Source organism: Struthio camelus, chromosome 1 (genome assembly GCF_040807025.1).
Source record: "Struthio camelus isolate bStrCam1 chromosome 1, bStrCam1.hap1, whole genome shotgun sequence".
Taxonomy (NCBI): Eukaryota; Metazoa; Chordata; class Aves; order Struthioniformes; family Struthionidae; genus Struthio; species Struthio camelus.
The window spans coordinates 216555265-216574833 of record NC_090942.1 but is presented as its reverse complement, the minus strand read 5'-3'; the positions used below and the strand labels follow the sequence as shown (position 1 = coordinate 216574833).

Genomic DNA, 19569 nt, shown 5'->3' with positions numbered 1-19569 from the left:
ACATATCACATATGTGGCCTTAAAACCGTTTCTGTTATGAGAGGCAGAACAAACAAGAATAAAAATCTTCAGCGTTATAAGTTCTGTTACTTCTCTGCAGAGGTGTAATTCTGGAAATAAGCTGATAGCAGTCCAACATTATTGGCATCTGTTCTCTCTCCATCCTTACTCTAAAGGGTATAGCCTTCTGAGTCAAGGTACTTGATCTTTTCAAGAGGGAATAGGGAATATTGCTTGTAATTGTGTCTTTCTTTTTGCCAGAAAGGCTACATCCAGGAGAGAGGCTTAGGTGTAATGTGACATGTGGGCAAAATAGCACTTTTACTCTCTTTGAGCATTGTGAGAAATTAGACTTGCTGACATTTGGGTCAAATACTTCAGTAAGATTGTCTCTGAGTATTTGTGCCAGAAGCACTGCAACCTCTTAACATCAAATACTGGATATGTTTTCTTAATGTGCTTCCTTCACCTCTGATCTCATTGTGTACATGGTAATAGGACCTTATGCAGTGAAGATAATTCCAAAAAAATCAGCGGAGCTGTCTACTCTTCTGAAAATGAAGTACCAATAGAAGTAATTTAGTCTAATCAGAACTGGTGAAGACGAACCATATAAACATTTCTGAAATAAACATGATGGTCTGAAACTGAGAGATTATTCTTTATTTCTGGAAACGATTTTTTCTCGGTTTGTGCACAGAATAAAACTGTCATCTCCAATTGCAAGAGTAAGTGAAAGTTTGTTTGAGCTAATTGACTATTTTCAGAATTTATTTCCTGATTTCTTCTCATTTTTCACTGATAAAAGCAGCCATCTACAAGAGACGCTGAAGTTTCTTCTGCCAGGATTTTGTCTGACATAGATTTCACTAACAGCTGATTAACTGGTAGTTGTGCTGGGGGAAGAAAAAAAGTATTTGTTTATTCTAGTTCTAGTGTAGTTTGGGGTTGCTGTGCAACCTCATTCTGTAAGAGCGGACTGTTCTTTGCATTTCTTGAAGGCCTGTAAAATTGTACCTACTGCTTTAAAGGAGAAATGGCTTTTACAGTTTGACTCCAGTGCATTTGCCGATGAAAATTACAATTATTGAATAATTATGTCCTCATTCAGCCTTCTTCTCATAATGAGCAAGAGAAGGTAATGTTAGAAAGAACTGTTTCCTATTTCTATTCCCGTATAGCCCCCAGACTGCACTACCTTTGTCTCCTTCTGGTGTAGAGTTGGCTCATATTCCCATTACACAAGGGTAAGCGTGTCCTGGAGCACAAGCCCCCAAAAGGGATATGGAACAAAGAGGTGGCTTCCCACAGTGAGGAATGCATATTACACCTTCTTGAGGATATTCTGTATGTATTAAAGGACGGTAGACCTCTGAACTTGTCCAGGAAACTTCCACTTAGTTACCAATCCAGAGAGTTGTCTAATAACGGGATAATCTTTTGGTTAGGTCAATGGTCTTAGATTTAGAAAGGTGGAGTTTTCACCTGATCATCTCAATATCCACATGTGTCTTGGGATCTACATCTTCCTGTCAGGAGAAGAAATACCCAGTAGAACTTCCCTCTGCTGAATAGGCACTAGGAGGGTTTATTCATTACAAAATTCTGATATATTCCAGTGCAGAAGCAGTAACAGGCCAGTAAAATGTCAGGGTCTGATACTAAAGTTCTCATATACCCATCATTTGCTTTCCTCCAGCATCTGCTTCTCCTACTGACCATTACTAGCCTGCTGAGTAGGGTGGGTTGTCCAGGTGCCTGAGGAGCCCAAGCCCATTACTGCTGCTCCACCAGGCAGGTGGCTACCCACTGGCCGAAGGTGACTGCTCTGGGATCTGGTTCTCCTTCTTCCAGGAATCAGATTTGCTCTTCATTACCTAGTCACACAGCTTGCCTGGAAACTGATTGTCAAGAATGTATTGCACAGACAATGTTTCTAAATTCCTTCTTTGTAGCCTGTTTCTGCTTCCACCCCCGTAATCTGTGTTTTTGCATTTATTGTAGAGTGTCAATATTCAAACATCACGGAGTGGCACCTAACTGTCTAGTAGCATAAATCAAAAAAATTCAAAGTGCATCATTCTTTTACTCATACTCTTTCTGTTCTCTGTACATTAAATCTTGCTTATCTGCCAGTTATTTTCCATCATGACTTTACTAAGCACTAATTGGTTAACATTCATGAAATGTATGTACAAGCCAAAATGGTTAACACTGCTCTATTCTGTTATTGCTGTAGGTCTTTAAATGCTATATTTGGATGTTTCCTGGTTTCCATATCCTTCTCCATGGTATACCACAGGTACCTTGTGTAGATTTCCATTAGTTCTTTGATGCACTACAGACATCTTGCTTATTAGTGTATTATCTAAGAGCTCATCAGTCACACTTTTCAGTGCTTCATTACTTCAATAGTAGAGCTACAATCATTACATTTCACATCTTTCGACCCTTTACAGCCTTGCTTTTGTCTCTGTCTGGAACTTAGAGTGAAGCTGATAGGATTTTAGCTATCTAGGACTCAGGCTGAAGTACACAAACCTAGAGCATGTTCACTGTGATTATGGTTACAGAAATCTGTTATTTTTGAGGTTGAAATGAGAAGTAAATTAGTGAGACTCTGCTGTTCAGTACTTGTCCCTCAGTGCAATGTTTTTGAAATTATAGTCCATCCCTTGATATGCATTTCCACTCTTGCAATCCAGTTTTATATTTCATATGCATTTTTCTAGTTTAATTTGGATTTACTCTTTGTTGGGCTTCAGAAAGAATGAGATTACACTCCCCTGACAGAGTACTACATGCAGGTTTTCTCATCTTGCTATCCTTGCATCAATATGCAAATGAAATGGCCATTAAAAAAAATACACCTTTCTCAGTGAGCCATTTTACTGCTTTAAGAATTCTGCTCAACTGAATAACATCACAATTCAGTTTGAAATAATGAGTATCACAGTGAATTCTTATCCGTTCTATAATGTGACCATTTTCTCAAATTTTCTGAGACATCAGTTAAGCCGTAATTAGCCCATCGTGAATGCCATTTACTTCCAATCTGTCGTCTTCTCACACAAATCACCCCTTGTAATTAATGAAGTGGGAGGAGGGAAACAGAATACTAAGTTCACTGTTGAAAACGTATTTCTACACGTAATACAAACATAAACGTCATGCTGTTCCAGTGCAGTAACTGCCACAAAGTCCCTGTCCATCCCTGTCCATATGCACTCTTTACCATAGCTCACGTACAGACAATGGCAATATCTTGGGGATGCATCTGATGCCACCAGAGCCCTGGAGCAGCCTGGGCTGCCAAGGACAGACAATAACATAATATTGAGGTAGACACAGTGTTGTCATTAAATCGAGTATATTCCTTCTGTGTTTTTCTGAATAGTCATTCCACCTGTACTTTTTCCACTTTTTCATGAGAATGGTATCACTCCCTAAAAATAGAGGGAAGGACATAAAATTCATTTCAAATTCATGTTAACTGAAAATAGAAGTTAGACATGATAGTGTGGCCGTCCCCATATTTTAATGTTCTGATTTTTCAAGCTCTCCCAGACCATTTGTAATAATGTAAATCTTGTCAATGCTATCATTTCATTCCTGCCTTATTTTAAATCCTGTTCTCATTCTTTTCCTTATTATATGCAGGGAGAAAATAATCTCATTTTATTTGGTAAACCTGTAGGTTTTGTTTAGTAAAAGTGAAGGATGAGCTGATCTTCTTAAGGACAGGAAGCAAAGTAAGTGAGCTTTGAGATAATCCCATTAGGTGACAATCTGTGAAGGAAGGTAATGTACTTTCTGTAGAACTTCCCAGTATTTGGTTTATTGTGTTAGCAGCTAATATTGCTCCCTACCTCCTAAGAAAAAGCCTATGAGAGGAGATGCCACCATTCTTAAAGTGATATATTGCTTTATTTTCATTGATCTCGCTGCATAGTGTTTAAGGAATTGATGTTGCCGTTCAACAACTCTTGTTCTCACTCAAGTCAATAGGAAATGGGTCAGACCTTGAGTCATAGTCTCCATACTGAATAGTTTTCAAAGTCAGTCAAGGAGAATAGACTTCTAGGTCAAAGTGGAGGACCATTTAAATTTAGCAGCCTGTAATGAAAGCATTACTGTTTATTGATGAGGGGAGAAGCTTGGAACTGGCTTTCTTAAGAACATATTCTAAGGCCGCTTGTAAGAGTAAGCAATTCTCAGGCAGCACGGTGCGGATACATCAGCAATGAGCATAGTTGACTCAAAAACCACCACTGCAGGGAATGCATACAATTTTCAGGCTGTATAGCATGTGATGTAGCAGCCCAGCTTTGGCATTGCAACATTTAATAAATAGGTGCCTGGTCCCTAGAGGGTGATCTAAGATGCCTAGGTTAGTTACATAGCATCTATATACTGAAAATAGAAGGATGTATCAAGCAGGGAATTCAGTTGTACTGTGCTAAGCAGGGAGTCTGACCAAATACATCTTAACGTAGCTCTCTTACGGACCATGGCAACACCTCAGGGAGTCCTTCAATCTGGCCTGGATTTAGCCCGGAGAAAAAGCTAAATGCAGGTGAATGTCTAGATTCTCATTCTTGCTGAAAGTCCAGCTTCAGTGTCCACAGTAAGTACCAGCTTTTCTGGGAATTTGAGAGCAAAGTTGTATACGGCAGGAGAGGCACTTTATTAAGCAGCAGTTTATTTAAAATAGCATTAATAAGAGGAAGAGATGGTGATGAGGATGGTATTGCTCACATTTTGCAATATGTACTGGCGTGACCGTATCCCTTGTCCCTGCGTTATTACTGTTTCAGTCAAAGCAATCCTGGAATCTCTGATGAGAGCCAGGACTACCTCTTTGCAGCCAAGTTCCTGAGCCTACAGTGGGGAGGTCCCCACTGACTTCTTGCTCCATAAGCTTTAGCCTGCCTGCCTACTTCATCACCCTGCCCTTTCAAGGGAAGGGGGCAAAAAATGTCCTTGTCACAAGTGGCAACATGGTGCTTAGGGCGCTCTGTGAGGAAGAGAGATTTCTGGCTTTGAATCCCTTTGATCTGTTGAAGGAGCTGAATTTGTATCTCCCACTTCCTCAGCCAGTGGTGTGGCAAAAATTTGAATCTCCTGTGCCTGAGTTTCTAACCAGTAGGCTACTAGAAAAAGATATTTTTTCATGAGACTGACCTTTCCTCTTGTGTTTTTTCCACATTCTATTTGGTATGTGTTTGTTAGACAAATTCTAAGCATAGTCAGATTGAGCCCTTTAGGGATGAAATGCGATTTAGATACTTCTCCACCTTTAATGTGAATTCCAGGAATGCTTAAATGAGGGAGAGATACATCCAGCTTCTTATGTATATGAGCACACGCAGTCCAAAATACAGGAGCTACTGAAGGGAGCAGGCACACTGGTTTTTGTGCCAAGACACAAAATCTACTTAAAATCTAGCCAAGTCCATTTTAGACACTAAAAGGAGTTAGTCTGATTCTTATTCTCAGCGTTGACTAATCTATCAATCCCCAGAAAGTTTCGACACAGGACTCGTATTCTCTACCCTTTTAACCTCCTGTACTTCAAGCAACTGTTAAAGAGGTAAGATTAGAAATGGCCCTGATTTTCAGGATAATCTGAAGCTTTCTGAATAGTGATCATCAAGAAAGTCCAAGGCAATTGCAATCATAGTCATAGCTATATCTAAAACAAATCACATGCTAGCCTGGAATTTCATGGTGTTGTATCACAGCTACCATTTTCTCCTGAAGAGGTTCTTAAACTAGCAGGACATTTTAAAGACAATATCAATGATTAGCACAGAAAAAAATCAGTTAATTTATCTTGTGAGCCACATTTGTTTTTAATGAATTCACTCCAAAATAGGAATTCCAGCTGCTGCAATGTAATATGTTGGATAGGTCTTTATCTCACCGACAAAATGATGTGATTTCTGAAAATGTTACTTACCATGACACAAATCTTTGGGTATAACTGCATAATCAGACAACTTAGCAGCCCAGTTGACACCCAGGAACTTGACTATTCACATTGTGCTGTTAGTTTACTCCCAAACTCTCTCTCAGAGCAAATTGGCTAGTTCCCTTCAACATCAAACATGAAAATGTTATTTTTTGGACTGTTCAGTCTAGACGTTTTTCTTGACAGTATGGATAAGCCATCACCAGGTTTAGTTTCCTCTGTTTGCCATAAAATATGACCTACTAGCCTACAACATACTGTTCACTTTACATCTGCTACTTTAAACAGGAAAAATACCACATACATAAAATAATTATTTCTCAGGGCCATCAGGTGTGACACGGGCTCAAAGCAGCACCGAATCCAGTGCTAAACAGTGCGGATGGTATGTGCTACATGGGGTGAGGCTTGAACAGTGAGTTTACAAACCAGTTGGCAATCCTGACTACTCTCTCGTGTAGATATGTCTAACTGCATAAATGTAGCCTGTTGCTAAGGCATGTGCGTCCTTTTATAATTACCTTTCTTTAGGAAATGCATCTAGACTGAAAAAAGTCTTCAAGATGAGTGTCTCAGTCTGGATGGAAATGGATAGACAATGAAACCATACATCTGGATTCTGTAGATGCAGAAATGTCAGAGTATTTTTTACATAAATGTAAAGAGTTTTAAGGATTTTTTTATTATTCAACACAATTATTTCTCATATGCCCAACACCTTCTGTTCAATCTCTGTCTTGTGAGGGCCAGTTTCATGGCATTTACAGTAAAGTACTGTTTTTTCTATCTCCCTTCTCTTTAAAATCCTACAGACATTACAAAAGACCTAGCAGCTGTTGCTTTAGAATACTGATAAGTAGGACACTCTGCCACTCTCGGGTACCATCATTATAGACCCATGTTAGTGTTTCTTGTCAGTTAGAAGTTAATCATTTCGTATTTCACCCTGTCAATCATTTACCAAGAGACAAGAACAAATATATCTTTAGGGAAGAGCTAGCATCGTCTTTCTCCAAGGCATTTCTTCTCAAGAACATTATGATGATATTTGTCTTTTCTAGGTTATTATGAGGTGTAAACATATAAAAATATTCCTTAAAACATTCCTTTCGATGTTGCTGCTTCAGCATTTGCTTAACATTTAATTCAATCGTTTATTTTTCCTGTTAATGCTAATAATAATAATTACTTTGGCTAATGAGGTTTTAGAAACAGTTTCCGGGAAATTACCCTTCTACTCATATCTCTCCCCAAAGGCAAAAGGATCTCGATTTGTAGTGGGACATTCTCATTAAAATGAAGAATACTTGGATTAACTGCAGGAAGAAATATGGAGCTAAATGAGGATGTTAAATTTATTCAACTGTTTGGTTAAAAATCTAATACATTACTGTGCTATATTAGAAAGGTGTACGAATATTCCCTAGCTTGCAAACCTGAACACATATATATGTACCTTTTTAATTACTGTGCTGTAAATATTGGACCATTGAAAGTCTATTAAAAGTTTATAATTTTTAATTAAAACCATGATTCAGTCAATAAAATTTATGTTTGGAGAAGATTTTCAGTTCCTTTACATCTCTGATGTATTTTCAGTCAATGTAATCATGCATTGGTACTCAATACTGTAAAACCGAAGGAATCCCCAAAACAGTATTCTAGAAGTTGTTCCAATTTATTAAAATTTAAAACCCTTAAAAACTGTGCCAAGAACTTTAGACGAGAGCTAAGTGCCAATGAGTAAACATAGCTACCAGAAGGAGTGAATTCAAAAGTAAAGGTCCTTATCAGAAAGAAATATTTTGATAATAATATAAAAACAATAATATCCAGTTCTAAATAGGGTTTTGCATAGCTCTCCCTCAGTTATTTCTATGAAGGAAGGAATAGGTGAAGAAACGGAGAGATGGATAGTGACATGCATTTGAAGACAGCAGGAGGCCCTAATAGTAGATCCCAGCTGAGGACCGTACTGGATCCCACTCCATTTTGCTATTTATTGGCAGCTGCACCTTCTATGCACAAACAGAGTTTCAGCTTCAGTTCGTTAGCTGGCTTCCACAGCTATGGCAGCACATAAAGAAAAAGTTGTCTTTCAGACAGGTTGGGCACAAGCCAGATGATTACTGGTTTTGCACATCAAAATCAAGCCCCAGTGTTGTAGAGTGAACATGTCAAGGCAGACGTGACTATCAATCAAACGTGGTCAGACGAAAGGTCCTGCCCATCCATTATGCTGTCTCTAACAGCGTCTAGCGGCAGGTGCTTTGAGAGAGACTACAAAAACATGATAAGGACGGAATTATACTTTCATCTACAGGCAGAGCAAACTGCTTCTTTCATCTTTGGAGGAACCTTTTTAGGCTCATTTAAGCTTTTGTCCTCCACAACATCCAATGGTTAATTACATTCAGTATATAATCTGTTGTTAGTAAAATTCTAACTACCTCTATCTGTTATATTGTGAGAACAGTGGAGAAGTGTTCTCTATTCTCTTTTCTGAAATTCATAATTTTACTAACTTCAGTCATATTCTCTTCTTGTTCACCGGTATTAAAGACAACAAGGCCTGGTCTATATAAGCTGTCCCTGTGAGAAGATTATCCTAATTGTCCTCTCTGCTCCTTCTCTGCCTTTCCCAGTTCCTCTTTGGGATGAGAGGACCAGGACTGCCCATAGTACAAATGTATGAGTGTCTATGTAACATAACATAATAACAATGATTTCTGTTTGGTTCTTTGTTCTTTTCTAAAATTTTTAGGAAATTTCCTTTTGCACTACTGCCATGCATTGAATTCATGTTTTCTTAGAACTATGTGCAAAGAATTATATACAAAGATTTCTTCCCTGGGGAGTGATTGCTTAGCTAGTATATCAGTATGTATGTGTATCAAGGACTGATAATTCCCATGCTTCACTTTGCATTTATTGACAGTGAATTGTCTTCAGGTATTTTATCTTCCAGTCACCTGATATCGTGAAATCCTTCTGCAAGTCTTCTCAGTCATTTCTTAGCTTTGCTACCATTAATACTTCAGTGTCTTCAGAAAATGCTGTGACCCCATTTTTCACCACTTTTCCTTGATCACCTAAGGGAGATTCCCACTGTGAAAATGAAATATTATTAACTCTAATTTCCTATCCTTTAAACGTTTATTAATTCTTCCATCCTAGACTACAATGTCTTATATCCTTTATGAGTTTTGGTAAGGAACTCCATCGTAAGCTCTTTGGCAATCCAAATGAACTATGTCAGCTGGTTATTCCTAATCCATGAGTTTACTGTTCTTCCAAAGAGGTTGAATAGGTCTATCTGTTAATGAAATTAGACTAATTTATCTGCGGTCTTCCTTTGAAAAAATGGCTTCATATTATCCACCTCCACACTTTTGAGTCTGTACTCATCTATCTTTTCCTGATAATTTATTATTGTTCATTTTATTGATTTGTTATTAAACTTTGTCAACTGACAGATCAAATGCAGACAGTTCCATTGATTTGACAGATCTAAAAGGCTCCACTGTGGGTTGACCCCTGAGATAATCCTAGAGTTGATTTTAAATAATTCATTTAGCTTTATTGCTTTGGCCTTTTCTCTCCTCAGCTTTCTTATTACACCCCAATGCCCTGTGTAGCTGGCATTTAGTATCTGAACGTTGCACAATCCTTACTGTAGTTATCCTCACAAATCTCCTTCAAGACAGGGAAATGTCATCCGCCCTTGTTTTACAGGGACAAAGGCCGGGGCCCAAAGTCAGGCATTTGGTAAAGGGTATTGAGTAATGAGACATTTGGGACTGCAGTTCCTCAAAACTATGTCTCCAGTTTTGAAAGCAGGATTCATAAGGGCTTATCTCCATGCCTGAAATGTGTCAGTGTGGAGAGGGGAGAAGGATTAGGTTTGTATTCGTGGCAGTGAGTATGTTGGGTGTTGGAACACCCAAGGTAGTCAACGGGAAAAGCCAAAAAGAGATCTGAAGCTCTGGCTCCTGTTGGTCTCTCCAAGGGTCTGAAGCTGAGTGTCGGAAACTGCAGTTCAGAGCTGGAAAGTGCTCCCTGCAGCCGGCTGTATTTTGATGCCAGCCTCCTGATCTAGTTGGAGTTAGGTACCCCAGTACCTTGAGGCTGGTATGATATGAACTGCCAACGGGCAGATGGGAAGAGGTAAAAAAGTAGGACAGAAAATAATGCCCAAAGATCAAGATGGCCCTTTGTATCCTACAGTTTTCCGGCCTTAGTTGGTTCTGAAATGGTTTGAAGGGACACATCCTCTTCTCTCCCTGCCTCAGTGCCTCTGCACAGTCCAGCAGCACCATGTCTGCCCCAAGTGTCTACTTCTGTCTGAACAAAGTGAGTAAGTCTGGACTAAAGCATAGGAGCGCACTACAGATTAGCTGATAGCATGGACATCTCCGTGAGGTATGGGCAAGAGATCCCACAGCCTTGCATAAAGTGAGGAACATTAATACAAACCATTAATACAAGTCAAGAAACTGAAAAATCTCAACCCATCCTGTCAAAGATTAGTAATGCAATGAGACTGATAAATTACTGGCAGCAAATTATTGCTGCAGCTGCATGAGATTGAAAGATTTTCAGATTAGGCTCTGCTATGTGGGACAGTTTGGGAGGTTTTTTGAAGCTATTCCTCAGAGCCAGCCACATGCTGCAATGAATGTTTGCTTAATAAATAGCTCTTTAATAAAGGGTATAGTGCTTATTTCTGTTATTTAAAGAAAAGAAAGAGAAGCTCTTGCTCTTAACTTTAAATAAGGATTTTAAGATACAGATTTTTGAGATCATAACCCAAAGAAACCTTTGAAACTAAATTAAGTCTAATACAGTCATTTCATTTTTCCCATTGATATTTATTCGATCATATTAAATCTGATACTGACTTGCATACTTATACAGAAAAAATGAAGTTGCAATACAAGCTCATTCTGCTTAGTGTCTTTCTATTAACTTATTTCACTCTGCAGATCTAAATGATAGAAATGCAGTAATAAATCACAATTATGGAAGGGAAAAATTTCAGGCCTTACTAGAGAAATAGTTATTTCTTTAGCTGATGTTTGATGGGAAATGCTGAGATAATGAGACAGAGACAGAAGGATCACTCTAAAAAAGATGCTGCTTGCACTGACAGTCACAAGTTGTGTTAAAAACACCGAATGGAGTTTGATACTGTAAGATCAGAGATAGGAAGGGTAGGGCTGAATGTAAGAGAAATGTCTGGATATTGGTGCAATAAAATGACTTAAGGATAACGTTCCTAGAAACCAGATACTCTGGTGTGGTCAATCAACACAGTAAAGACAGATATGCAAAGATGGTTTGAAACCCCTATTTACACTATTTATTGCTGTTTAGTGCAATCCAGTCCCTTTATATGATATACCAGCTTTCAGACCGCTAAAATAATCCTAATGCAACGAACTTGGCCCGTGATTAAGGAGATGCAGTGCAGCCTTGGTCAAAACTTTTCTAATGTAACTTTGGAGTTGATACACACGTAGAAACTCCACGGCTCCCTAAAAACAGTCTCTCCCAGCTCCCTGAGGTGTCTGGCAGTCTGCAGCTGCCCATGGGGGGACCCAGGCTCTGGGCATTGCTCTTCTCCCATTACGTGACCGATGAGAGGCAATCAGCTCAGCTACGAGCAAGGCAAACTGTCTGCAGATGGAAGAATCTCCCAACTCAGATGTTTTGATAATTTCTCACCTGCAGATATTTCAGGTGTTTAACCTTTTTCCATCCAGATTGGTTTGCTTGTTTTTTTTAAACACTGAAAATTTTCCATGTCCTTTCTCCTGTCAGCACTAAGGCACTAAGTCGTGCAGGTAATTTCAACTTCTCACCTTCTATGTCTATTTTCCTCTGTAAAAGTGACATTAATTCATTTTTACTGCTACCCTGCATCGGAGCAACGGTCCTTCTTGCCAAGTGTCCTGTCTTTGATGGTGGTTAGTAGCAGATCCTTAAGGGAACGTATAAGAACAGAGCGTATATGGCTAGCTCCCCTCCCTGCTGTACACCACAGTTTTCTCCAAAGACAGCATCCTTAATCAGCCCTTAAAACACCCATTAAATTGCATTATTGTTTTCATCTTTGAAGTGAAAAATATAAAGTTTGAAAATAAGGCTGTTAAATGCTAACAGAGTCTAAGAATTGGTCCAGGGAAAAAAATCTTCTTGATGAATGTTTCCGATAAATTTATCCCCATGATGTACAAGAAAATTCTTTTCAGTAATAGCAATTTGTTTACTTGTTTACTTTACCTTAACTCCTCTGAGATATCAGAATCAAAAAAAACCCATTACTTTTGGGTCTCTATTTGATAATTCTATAGGACTTAAATCATTTTAATGGCACAGTTTTTGTAGAAGCAAACATTACATGACAATGTAACTTTCACTACAGGCTCTTCTGACAAATGGGTAGTTTCAATAGATTCTTATTTCTATCGAAATCACAGAGATGTCACCCTTTATATTTAATTTACCCATAAATGGAATTGATATGGCCACTTTCCCATAGTATCTGGTAAAGTCCTCTGTATAATACTCACCTTACCTGTATTCTTCTTTTACAAGTAGGGAACCGGGACATCGCATTAGAGAAGTGTTCACACCACCTATATCAAGCAAATTTTCTCGTTTGACTTAAATGCTCTGCATTGTTCCCCTTCCTGTAGGTACCTAGCTCTCTCCTTTACTGTGGAGAGAATTTAGACTCCTCTGTCCTTCAACCTCTGCATTGCACGTAAGTTATTTTCCCAAAATATGAAAAAACGAAAGCCTTCTCCACTATGAGCCCAAAGTCGCACTGCTCAGAGATGGCTGAGCTAGCAGACACACAGTAGTTCCCGAATCAGTACAATACAGCGAATCAGCTTTAACATAGCTATAGTGCTTTCAAGATTGGGTTAGTACCAGTACGTCCCTCTGGAGGACATCACCTGGACTCAAATGTAGCTTGGGCATCTCTGTACCATCCTTGGTCGCAAACTAGAGAAATCTGTACCAGGCTAAGGAACTTTAAAGCAATAGCAAAGGGAATTATTTTTATCCACAGCAGAAAATGCTTTCTCTCAGGCACTGAAGTCTGGCAGTCTATTTTATGTAGAGTGGATGCTAAAAATGTACATTTTTATATGTGCAAAAATGATGAATATATTCTGAGATAAACTCCTGTGCTCAAAGTATTTCATATCCAAAGCTTTCTGAATAGGCAAAATCATAGAATAATTTAGCTTAGAGGACACCAGGCTGAGGTTATATGGTCCAACCCCCCCACTCAAAGAAAGGTCGACTTCAAAGTTATGTTAGGTTGCTCAGGGTCTCATCCTGCTAAATGTTCAGTATCTCCAAGGATGGAAGTTGCACAAGCGCTCTCTGCAATGAACACTCGTCACGCTTATAGTGAGATTTTGCCGTCTTTCACACATTCAGAGCAACTCCACTCATGAGAGCTGATCCCTAAGTAATGCAAAGGGGAACGTGAGCCAGTGCAGTTCCTTAGGCCCACAGGGTCCATTGCAAAGGGAATTGAGAGCAGCGACTGGTATTTCAGAAGAGTTCTTGTGAAGTTTTCTATGAATTCCTCTATTAGCAGCGTGTTAGGAGAGTTCCTGCAGAGGAAGCAAGAGAGTTCACCTCATGCATCTTCCCTGCTAACTCCAGTTTTGCGTCTTTATAAAGGATTTCCCTCCCCCAAAGTACTTCATCAAGCTCAGCAGGACCATGAAGTGAGGAATCTTTATAATCAGATATGAAGAATATGGCACAAAAAGACATGCTTGTTAAGCTGATCCCCTGTACAACTTTCCCAGATACAAAACTTTAATCTTGTAGAGGGCATTATTCCATGTTTTTAAAAAATAGAGGAAGGATGCCAGCATATCCCATGCGGGAGCTGCTGTTCATTTATAGCTGCAGGATTTTCATCTTTTCTGTCTTAATCCTGTATTACCTGCACACACAAATCAAACACTAATATGCATCACGTTCTAGCTTCATGACGTGAACACTTGGTTCAGGTTTAGAAAAAAGTATTAATGCATGTGGTTTCGAACTGAATTTTATGTCCTGAACTGTGTAGTCAATTTTTTAAATAAATTTCTAAGAAAATATTTTGCCTATAAGCAATATTAGAAAAGCAACTGCATCCACAAATTATTTTCTATTGCAAACAATGTATTATGCCAGATAGGTCTCAATGCATAACTTTACATATGTGCAGTCCTCTTGTAATCAGTCAGATTACTCAAATGCTGAAAAAAAATGTGTTTTAATAGCCTTACTCAGAAGACTGCTATTACTACTTTGCCCAGCCTTAGGGACATGGCTTTTAATAAAACTCTCCTGGCTGAAGTTAATAGCTAAGCAGAAGTATGGGTTAGTCATAAATCTCTTTTCTGCAAGACAGAAGAATGGCTTAAAGTCAAGGTAACCTTAAGCCAGTATAAGTAGAAACTTTTTTTGTGCCAGGAAAGGATGCAACTAGTTGTCCCGGAATATTTATGCTGTTTATTGCCACTGTCCTATTAATAGGAAAGGTCCCAGCTCCATTGCTTAGTGTCCTTGCTTAAGTCAGGAATCACATACAGACATGACGAATTTTTCTGAGTGCTGGAAGATCAAGATGATGGAGTGCATCCTAGGGAAAGCAGGAAATAAAGACTCTGGATTGTGCAGATGGTGACGCAGGCAGATGATGAATGCAGTTCAGTTTAAAAACATATAAAGTAATTAATGTGATAGAAAGAAGCCTGCTTAGAAAATGTATGATTAATGAGGTCTTTATCTAGTGTATGAAATACAGAAAGACATAAGGAATGAGGAGGTATCACTAGGGACAAAATCATCAAAACTCTGAGCCTCATTCACTGTGGCAGAAGAAATGGTCTATCCTAGGTCATAGCACCTTCCAAGAGCAAGGAACCAAAGAGCTTCTGTTACAGCACCAGACCTTCATCCTGACAGGGTCTGAGCAGCTTAAAGCAAATTCTGTCAATCTTAAGGCTGCTTAGGGTAACATTTTCAAAGCAACTTAGAAATTCAAAGCCTAATCCTTATTGAAAGTCAACAAAACCTATACTTTGATGTGCTTAATTTACCTTTAGAAATGGAACATAGGAACTTCTGACGTTACCCGTAATCCTGCTGGCTTTTGACTGCTTGAAAGCCGAGGCTCCTAGAAAAGGCAGATGCGGCTGTAATGGTGGGAATGATTAGCTGCATGTAGCTGAATGTAGCAGGTACTTAATTTTGTATTTAAAGGGCAGAAGCTAAGTAAGAAGTTTAACATCATCATTTTGCAACTTTGCTTGATGTATATTAACAAACATATTGCTGCTGTTAAATATTTTTAGTAATAGTGGTTCATCAGCACTTTTTTCTTCAAAGTGCTTTTCTTAAAGAGGATTGACAACCACACGCACAATACAACTGCCAAATCTAACCATTAATAAGAAAAATTGGTCACAAGTTTTTAACACTCAAGAGGTGACACCAAATATTCTTATTTTTATTTGCCCTTAGTGTTTGTTTCTCCCTCTGGGTACACTAAGGTTATTTTGAAGCTTTTCTCTATGAGACGGGGACGCTAATAAAAACTGAGCATTTAAAGTATTCATTTGACTCCAGGAGATGGAGGTTTAAGGAAAGCATCATCTACCAGGAAAACTGTCAAGCTAATCATAGAATAAAATTTAGCGGGACAAACCTAGTTTTGACAGGTAAGGGAAGACAGATAACAGCTGAAGGAACCCATTCAATGGATTAAGCAAAGAGCGTGTCTTTTCCACCCGCCACTGCATCAGACAAACTGTCTCTGTTATTTCCATTACAGTTCAGATTTTATCTAAGTTCAGCTCAGGCCTTCTTCCCTATCTACTGATTTCTATGGAGTTTCACCTCGTAAATCTGAAGCCTTTAGAGATTTCACGTTTTGCGTCACGGATCGAGGGTTCTGTAGAGCTGTTCTGCCTTTCTGCCATAAAAAATATAGCTTTAGACTTTGATAGCATTTGTATCTTTGCAAATCACCCTTTTCAAAAGGAGATTAAAATAGAGTCAAAACCAAAAATTTACCGCATTGCTTCCTGTTGAAGGCAGCGTGCTACAACACAAAGGACTTACTTACCCTATGAAAAACCTCCCACTGACTGAGTAAACTATTAATGAGCTCTTCAAGCTCTAGCCTAGAGACAAAAGGATTTTGTGGTATCTCAGATAGCTGCATCCAGCAGAGTTTATGGATTTAGTACATTTCTCCACATTCTGCAGCAGAATTAATTTCCATAATAATTTCCAGATCCGGTTTTACCAATCCATGGCGTAGTTCCCATATGTATCTTCTTGTTATTATTATTATTATAAATATATTGCAAATATATAAATAATATGAACATAATAAATATGCTGTGTTATATGTTATATGATTATATTGTATTATTATTTCTCATTATTTCAGGAGAACCTAATCTGCCTACTCAATAGCAATGCAAAACCTCCTTCTGACTCGCTTTCACTGTTAAAGAACATACAGGGCCAAGCAGAAACCGTTTCTGAGAAGGAGCTGTTGCAAGTAAATGTCTTGACTTGCAGTAAATATCCTTGGCCAGAAAAACAAAGAAGCCATCATATATCTGACTGGTAGCAATAATTATGTTATCAGAGGGGTTCCTTCCTGAGTTGAAAATTTCCTTTTGATTATAACCCAGTAGAAGCACAATGAATTCTGTGGGCAGCCTTTTCCCAATGTAATTTTAAAAGCTGCTAACTGATACCAGTTCCTGATTAGGTCTGAGAGAAAGCAATTGCGAGCTACAGGATATCGGAGACCAGCACCTAATGAAAAACAGCCATTCAAAGCAGATTCTTGAGAGCTACTGTAATATTTAGAGCTACTGTAAATCATTTATTTTTAAAAATTAAAATCAATTACCCTTCTGAAAGGTATTCTTTATAATCAGGAAGACATTCGGGAGCGGCAGGGGTGAGGAGGGAGAGTCACATGCAATGCTACGCATGGAGCCACAATATTCCCTTTCAGTCTCATTGTCTCTGAAAGAAACTGTCGTTTTTACTTGCCCTGGGGGGAAAAATCCCTAGAGGAATATTTTCAGATAGTAAAAAAGTTACTATTTCTTTAAAAATAACAATCACATGATGACTCTTTGGCTCCTGTGTCAAACTGTGCAACCCACAGATTGTAATTTCAGGTGAATTACCAGGCAGTTAAAGTGTCCCTGATTTGACACCCAGTCACTTTTTCTTTCCTTTTTGGATAGGGATAATCTTAAAAGTCACAGCACAGGAATGTCTGCTGAGAAACTGCTTCCTCAGAAATCAGATGTTCAGTCAAACAGCAGCTTTGCCTAGTCTGGCTAGGAAAAAAACCGCATACAATCCCAAGATAAATTTGCAAATTCCATGTCATTTTGATGCATAATTCACAAGTTAGATCAAGTTCATTCGAAAATGATCCCATATCTTTGTAATAAAACCTTGAAACAAACCTGGCCTAAGTTTCCAGTTTGTTGTAAAATTACGGACCCATTCGCAAGTTTTGGGTTTTGTCATGAAATTTCACACAGCTCCTGAAGAAACTCTTTCTCTTGAAATTGCTTATTCAGATATCTGCTCCATTCACTCTGTTAAAACCTGATCATTAACACAGTCCTTCCTAGGGAAAGAAAAAGCTGCCAAGCTCGATAAAACTTCTGCAAAAGGTCTAGGAACTTAAAATCACCTATGGTGGGGCTGATTTTAATGCAAGATGGATGTATTCTTAGGAGCTTATCAGCCAGGCTACTTTAAAAACACTCCTGAATCAAGATCTTACTGAACATGTTCTCTCAAGTTTTTCAGAATAACTCAGTCTAAATCTGTCATGAAATCATGGCATTTTATTTACTGTTCTGCCCAATACAACATATAATCTCCCAGTTTTGAATCAAACCTATGTTATGTCTATGGTCATGGGTAAAAGACTAAAGGTATCGATCCTTCCTCATTTTGGGTTGTGATCTGGGCAGAATATCCTAAAGGAACAGTGTAGAATCACACTTTGAATCCACGTTCCCCATTCAGGCTGTAGTCACTGACACACAGACGATTTGGCATTGAAGATAAGAGCGAGCAACATGACCAGTCATCCTTCCTGCCACCCGTGAATGCAAAAAACACAAAAACCTCTCTAATAGTAATGTTCTGTCTGAGACTCCTGCTTTCTTTGCCAAAACCCCACTGATTTTGGCTGTGAAACGGCCAGGTGTGATTAGGCAAAGCCTCTAGCCACGGACCATGGTATGCTGTTGCACAGCAAAAGCATGAAAGTACAACATACATCCATTGATCAGTATATGTATTTTAGAGGTGCAACTTAAACAAAGAGACATCTACAGATAGTGACTTTTGAAAATGCGAACCTAAAGTTTTTCCGCATAAAGGAACCCATTTCCTGCAGAGAACGAGTGCTTACTAAAGAACCAAATAAGCCTATCAACATTGTAAGCAGCGGCTACTAAGCAGTGACACTGAGGATCATGACAGGATCTGCAAAATGGACAAAGTATTCCCTAAGGACATATGCCCGTCCTCTGTCCCAGTGTAAGCCCCATAAAGAAAATATCTCCTTTCTCTTAGGGAAATCTTTCTGGAACGAATGCTGCTGCCTCCAGTCCTCTTCTCATTAAGTCCATGGCATAACTTTCTGTCAAATTCTCACTAGGAGCAAAATGATAAAGAATGACTTGGACTGAGTGGGAAAATTGCTGAATGAAGTAAAGTAATAATACAGCAGCAAATGGCAGAGGCTTAGATGCAAATGTGTAATAGGATTTGGTATTAAAATTTAGACATTCCTGCAAGGGTGGTTTGATTCATGACTTTGTTATGACTTTCAGTTGCTCTATGTTTCAACAATTTGAATGTAATGTAATGTAAATATATGGGTTAGTTTGAAATTTCTGACTCCAGTTTGGAGTGTCAAGAGTATGGATGACTGCGGTACAATCTGAGGGACCTTTTTAATTTTCTTTGCTTGTACTTGATGTGGAATTCTCCATGTTTATATGTGGGCAGATGTAAATGCAAGTCCTTATCCTGAAAATGGAGCCTTTTAGGACATAGATTTCTGCCTATTCAGAGCCTTAATGTTAATGAATTTGCAATCTCCTTATGCAATTCATGTTCCTTATTTGTCTGTTCCTTCCTGGTTCCTGCAAAAACCTCCCTCTTTCACTAAAGGTCTGACCAAGTGTCCAATGAAATGCATAGAAAGAAATTCTTAGTTTCCCTGGCCTTTTCATTAAGCCTCAGCCTGTGATGTGCACAAACTAAAAACCTCCAAAATCGGTATTTCTCAATTCTCTGAACTATGCAAATTTGGGATTGTAACTGGAACCAATTTCTAAGTATTATGTGATCAAATTTGAAGAAAACACCCAGAAAATATGTAAGAACTTTTGTAAGTATTTTTTTTCCTCCTAGGATTTGTTTTTACTCTTTGCAGTAAAAATGGGAATGATATTTTAATTAGTAACATTGAACAAGGCCCGAAAATAATCACAGAACAGAAT

General features: G+C 38.6%; 1 protein-coding gene across 19 annotated transcripts in view; it reads left to right on the top strand.

Annotated features, from left to right (window-relative positions):
* Positions 1-19569, top strand: part of DLG2 (discs large MAGUK scaffold protein 2) — a 1033288-nt gene that overhangs the window by 944403 nt on the left and 69316 nt on the right. The window lies entirely within an intron of this gene.